This window comes from Etheostoma spectabile, chromosome 3 (genome assembly GCF_008692095.1).
Source record: "Etheostoma spectabile isolate EspeVRDwgs_2016 chromosome 3, UIUC_Espe_1.0, whole genome shotgun sequence".
NCBI lineage: Eukaryota > Metazoa > Chordata > Actinopteri > Perciformes > Percidae > Etheostoma > Etheostoma spectabile.
The window spans coordinates 13,030,057-13,036,116 of record NC_045735.1 but is presented as its reverse complement, the minus strand read 5'-3'; the positions used below and the strand labels follow the sequence as shown (position 1 = coordinate 13,036,116).

The following is a 6,060-nucleotide window of genomic DNA, read 5'->3' as shown; positions in this document are numbered from 1 at the left end:
ACACACACACACTTGTCAGAAAGTGCGCTACTACTAGAAAACCTTGTAACTGCACTTTTCATGTCTATACATGTTTAAACCAAAGCTTAAGCTCCGTTTTGTAAAGCAAATGTCTTTAGCTGCCAAGTAATCCCAAAACCATTAAAAAATATAGTGGCCACTGTAAGAAAAAATGTCTGTTTTCTTAATTCTTATTATAACTGTTACAGTGAATTTCATCGATATGAATTTCTGGCGTAGTGACAAGGATTTGCACATGAACTCTTCTTCATTCAATATTTCCTACCTCCCAGCCTTGAGTAGGATCATGGAGACAAGGCATGTGCTCTCCTTCATATGGTCCAAAGCGCTCCCCGACGTTTACCCTCCTGCGACTCCAGATGCCAAAGCCTCTGCCTGGAACTGTTGACTCTCGCAGTTCAAAGTCCAGGGGGATGGGCAAATCTTCGTGGGGTAAAAAGATGCTTGGGTGTTGGAATGACAAGGGGTCCTGGGGTGAAGCGTCATCATCAGAGAGCAGAGGGGACACTGGGTCCTCTGCCAGGGCCAAGGAAGGTGTTGGATCACCATCAGAGCCACATACATCATCTAAGATGTCAGACGGGTAGAGAGCAAACTCATCGTCACCATCACCTGTGAAAGACAGAGAGTCTCTATGTGAGGGCAATGCTCAGTGACGTCACAAATTAACACTGGTAACAGGCTATCTTTCCAATGTTCTTTGATAAGTTTCTGCAACACTTACAATTGAGTAAAACACACAAAGTGCATGTGCATGTATTAACTTTATCAGGTAGCAGAAGACAGGAGGTCCAAATGATGTGAAACAACACGTGACAAAGCCTTGATTCTGTTTTCATTGAACTCAATAATAAAGAGCAGGAAAGCATGGATGGAGCACACTTTTTTCAAGTCAATGTTTTTCTTATTTTGTACTAGTTTCTAATCATTGGGTATGTGCCTTGCCCAGGAAACATCCAACAGACACATTCAAATTCATATCAAATTTTAAATTCATATGTCAAAAACAGGCCTTTTGAGGAGGAAAAACGCAGCAACATGGTATGTTTGTCATCTGTTTGAGCTGATGTCAAGGTTGATAAGCGAGGTCCGCTCAGCATTGTACTGTTCTGACTGTTTTATATTTCCTTTTCCTGAACTCTTTTCCCACTGTACTGTGAAAAACAGAGGGAAGCATACTGGGGTTAATTGTGAATAGAGTGAAACAGGACATAGAAGCACAACCCTTGAACCCACACTGGGCTTCTTCAGAGTGGCACACGTGGCTGGTGTAGTCTAAGGGTGGAACAGGGATCGAGTCATTCACAGTGGTGACACATTGTGAAGGTGGAGCAAAGTCACAGTGTTCAAAAGTGTCAGAAATAAGTGGAAAGAAAACAGACAAATCTGAAAAACAGATAGGCAGCAAGACGAGTTTGCATACAGACAATCTGACAGTCTATATTGTGTCCATGGTAAATTTTATTTTTGGTTGGTACATTACTTATATATACCAACCAAGTTGTATGTTTATTGTTATCGGGCCCCCTCTGAAAAGCTTTTGCTTATTTGGGGTTCCCCATTTCACACGGCCTGCATATGATCATGCCTCGATCGTACCTCCTGAAATGGTGTTTAAAGATACATTGATGACGTGTAAAATAAACAAAACCAAACAGAGTATAAGCCAGGTCTCCAAACAAGCAAACAGACAAATGCAAGAGCTAATGATTTAGCCATCTAGGACGACAGACTGCCAGCCAGGTGGCACACGGAGAGATAGAAAGTCACTTGTAGGCGGAAATGATTCACAGGATGCTGCCGCTCCCCCAGCGGGCATCTGAGAAGGCCAGCGCCTAACACAGGCTGACAGGCTGCGGGGAGAAGGGGCTCCGCTAATGAGGCTCCACAACCCATCCCTGGGCTGAGGAACATTCCTGAAGGGATGCCTGTGTGACACTGTACCGCTGCGCTGTCAGCCATGGAACCTTTGATCCACACGGATCCACACACACACTTCTTGTTCACTGGCCAAGAAGTAACCATGCTTCTGATTGACTGAACGGGTCACTGTGGTTGGCCACAGGTGGTCATAAACTAACCTAAGAGATTAACTCAAGACCTGGACAAAGTTGTTGAACTTTTTCATGTGCTCTCACCTTCAAACTGAAGATCAAGATGAGCCAAGTGCATAAATATCCTTAAAATATGTGCAAAGCACAATGTCTGTTGAAAAGCAACGTGAAACATGTTAACTACCACATAAGTAGCACAGGAGTTATTTCCCTGTACCAGTTAAGAGTCATAATTCCTGTCAAAATGTGTATTTGCTGTGGAGAAGAAAATCTATGCATGAACACATTGCGCTGAGTTAGCTGTCTGTTACAGATATTTCGCTGCATTTCTTGTGTTATGCTGTATGTTCGTGTATTTGTCGAAACCAGATCTACAACTTTAGTGTTTCTCATAGTCATTGCCTGCAGCAATACCTGATCACAGTATCAGTGCAACTATTGTGTTTGACACACACACTGTGTGGGCCAGCATGTTTGAGGGGAAAGCCTTTTAAAGACTCTGCTGAGCCGGGCCGGGCATGAAACCCAATGTGGCTCTGGGAGTCAACGTAATGGTTTTCAGCACAGAGTAACGTGGTTAAGGTCCTGGATGTGAAGCTTGCCATATGGTAGAAGGACAAGAGCTTTTAAAGGTAACTGTATCCCTACATTGCTGTTCCTCCTCTGACATTTCCCCCCTCACATTGGTCTCCAAGTTTATATTTGATTTAGACCAGAAATTGCCCCGGTCCAGTGGACTCAACGAGAGCATTTCATCTCATAAACATATATGTTTCTGTAAGGTAAACGTTAGCCGAAAGCAAATATGCTATGTTCAGAGTTTTAAAAATTGTGGTTTCATGTGCAGATGATTGATAAGTCAAAGACCGCAGCTGTGCTTAGACATGGGGCGGTAAAGACACTGAAAACAGATGATCTGAATGGTTGGTGTGTGTGTGTGTGTGTGTGTGTGTGTGTGTGTGTGTGTGTGTGTGTGTGTGTGTGTGTGTGTGAATATTTGGGTGTCTCAGCCTAGTTAAAGCAAATAGTCCTGTTTGTTTGTTCAGTAATGGACATTACTTCATCATTGCAAGCTGACGCCCTTCATCAAAGAGGAAGCACTAAAAGAATTCTTGGTAGAGAAGGGAAACTCCAGCTGGAGTAGCACCATGACTACAGCTGCATTATCAACAGAGATGGCACATCATGATAGTACACGAAAGCAAGTGTAAAAAAAAAAAAAAAAACTTTGATGTTGATGTATCTGAAAGACAACACACAAGATCAAGTACAAAAATGATGAGAACAATAATATTATCTTCCTATCAAATTCACTCATGAACATCAAAATACATCACTTTGAATAAACACAGATATGCACACAGGCGCGTGCATCCAGCGTATTTAAATGCTCGCGCTTGACGCCAAATTCATTAATTTTTATTTAGAGGGAAAACATTTGTTCCCGGGACTGCTATCTGCATGGGTGGAATGATTTTCACCTCTGCCACGAGGTGTTGGGCGGACTCATACATCACACGATTACCCCGAGCAGCGGGCAGGGCCGCCATCATCAGGGAGTGAATTAAAGATGATAGAAGGAGCTATTAATCACTGTGACAAAGCCTCTAATGGAGGTGTGACCCAGCTACTGCCGACAGGACGCCAAGGGGACGCACCCGGGGGACAAATGGATACATATGTTTACAGAGAGAAATAACCTACCTGTGGACACAGTTAACCACCCTCCCCCCCCCACACACACACACACACACACACACACACACACTTTCTCATTTCTTTTCTGGACCGCTGTCTTTCTTGCTTCTAACAATTGTGTGTCTTTTGCTGCATTAACCCATTTTACTCTCGGCCATCTCTCCTACGTCGTTAAATGTCACTTATATTATTATAATAATATTTTAATCAAGTAAACTCTACTACTCCATCATGCTTGCTTTAAGTGATGGTAATAATTTCTAGGCATTGCATAATAAAAGGCACCTAATATACTGTATATGTCTATAATAATATTCCACATGTTGAGTGTATACTCACCTGATCCTTGTGTGTACAGTGATACTATTAAATTATTACAAATGTATTTATGGAAAGCTAAAGACAAATCCTAGTTTGGCAACCACTAGACAACAGATTGGGGAGAACTGAATTATATTTTTATGTCCCAGTTCCTCTACTGCATCTCTGCTTTTAGTATGCTGGACAGGCAATAACACTGTAAGGTGTAAGGTGGGAACATTATTCATCTACCTAACCAGAGCCAAATTCACAGACCACTTTATCTAACCAGATAGAGAGGTCTAACAGTTGACTGATGGGGTCTTACATTCTGAAATATGGAAATGAACTCCTCACCTTACAAGAACTGGCCTTCGTGCTTATCTGTAGACATCATGTATTGCCAGCGATAACAGACAAACTGGACAGGGTGCTTACCCTTGTTCTGCAGGTCAAACATAATCACACATGATCCCCTCCATTAGTCATCACATCCAAATTCTGAAATGGAACTCTTTATCATTCCTCTGCTTTCAATTTATATTTCTACACCAGGAGTAGCATCAATATGTGTTTGTGCTGTTGTTATAACATTCAAACAAAAGAACCAGAAACACAGTAGAAGTAAAAAAAAAAAATTGTAATCAGGGTTATTGTACTGCTGCCAAACCAACTTAGAAATTGTTTAGAGGATTCAAAATATGTGGAAGGGGTTGAAGGGGCTACAGCACGATCGCTGTTATTGCAAATTGATTAGTTTGCCTGAAAAAAAAGAGGATACCCTGAGGGAGATGTAGGCGTAGACATCTGGGAGAGACAATTCATTGTGACCAAATTCTAAAGAAAATAAAAATAATTATCTTTAGATGGTTAATTTGAACGCTCTCACAGCTACTGCCAAACAGAAAATGGCTGCTGTTGATTTGCTAAGCACAGTTAATTACAGTGCATCAGTTTGCGCCTAGACTCCCTCAGCAGGGTGTATAGGAGAGCGTTTGGAGCCCCAGGCCCTTGGGAGAGGCAATAATCTTCCTAATTAACTCTGTCTTTGTGCTAAATGGAGGCCTTAGCGCTGCTTTTGGAGAGTCTTTTGGTCCGCAGGTCCATTGGGGTGACTGTGGTACTGAGTGATACAAACCCCAAAACACTCATAGCCATAGCCATTCATAGCTGTTTATGTACAGTTCTGGACCATTGTCCGTAATCTCTCAATATTGGTTTCTTCAACCAAAAACAATTCAATTGTAAGGAGTGACATTTCCAGATAAAATAGGACATCTGCCAACGCTGTTTTTTTTCCTCAATTTTGTCTTTTTCAAACAAATTATAAAAAAATCATTGGTTGTACTTTCCACTTTTAAATAAACTGAACCCTGGACAATCTTACGCTTTCTCCCTTGATTTAAGTTATAGAGCGCTGAGAAAGTCCACAAAGAGCCTTAAAATAAGGGACAAAAACAGGCAATCCTCACTCTCTCACACACGCACACACACAAGTGAGAGCACGAGTAACAGCAGAGCTCTCTACACAGTCTTAATTAATGAGAGCATTGTCTATGTTTTTTTCACTACTGTGTTAGTTAAATGCTCCCAATTCCAAATGGAAAACACTACATTAAGGGCCCTGGGCCCAGTTACCAATTAACATCACGTAACAAAGTGAAACTTAGAGCTGTTCCCTCTGTGCACACACACAGACACCTAATTAATTAGCATTAGTTGTGATTAATAATGAGGGTCCTTTAATGGTAAATCTGCAGCTCCGATGGCAGGCTGACACAACAAAGGCGTCTGTGTGCACGGCAGGATTTATCTGGGGAGCTGCTCGGGGATTTTAACATGTTTCTCACAGGCCTGACAAATGGCCTATTAATTATCTAATGTTGTCTGACAACAGCCGCTTGATAAAGATGTATGTTTGGACAGGGTAAGGAGGGGAAGATACAGAAGAAGTGTGTGAGGGTTTGTGTGTGTGTGTGTGTGTGTG

General features: G+C 41.9%; 1 protein-coding gene across 2 annotated transcripts in view; it reads right to left on the bottom strand.

Annotated features, from left to right (window-relative positions):
• Nucleotides 1-6,060, bottom strand: part of mecom (MDS1 and EVI1 complex locus) — a 139,086-nt gene that overhangs the window by 90,741 nt on the left and 42,285 nt on the right. For both annotated transcript variants that reach the window (XM_032508541.1, XM_032508534.1), the window contains one exon: nt 287-633. The gene's annotated coding sequence lies outside the window, so the exon portion shown is untranslated. The remainder of the gene's footprint in view (nt 1-286; nt 634-6,060) is intronic.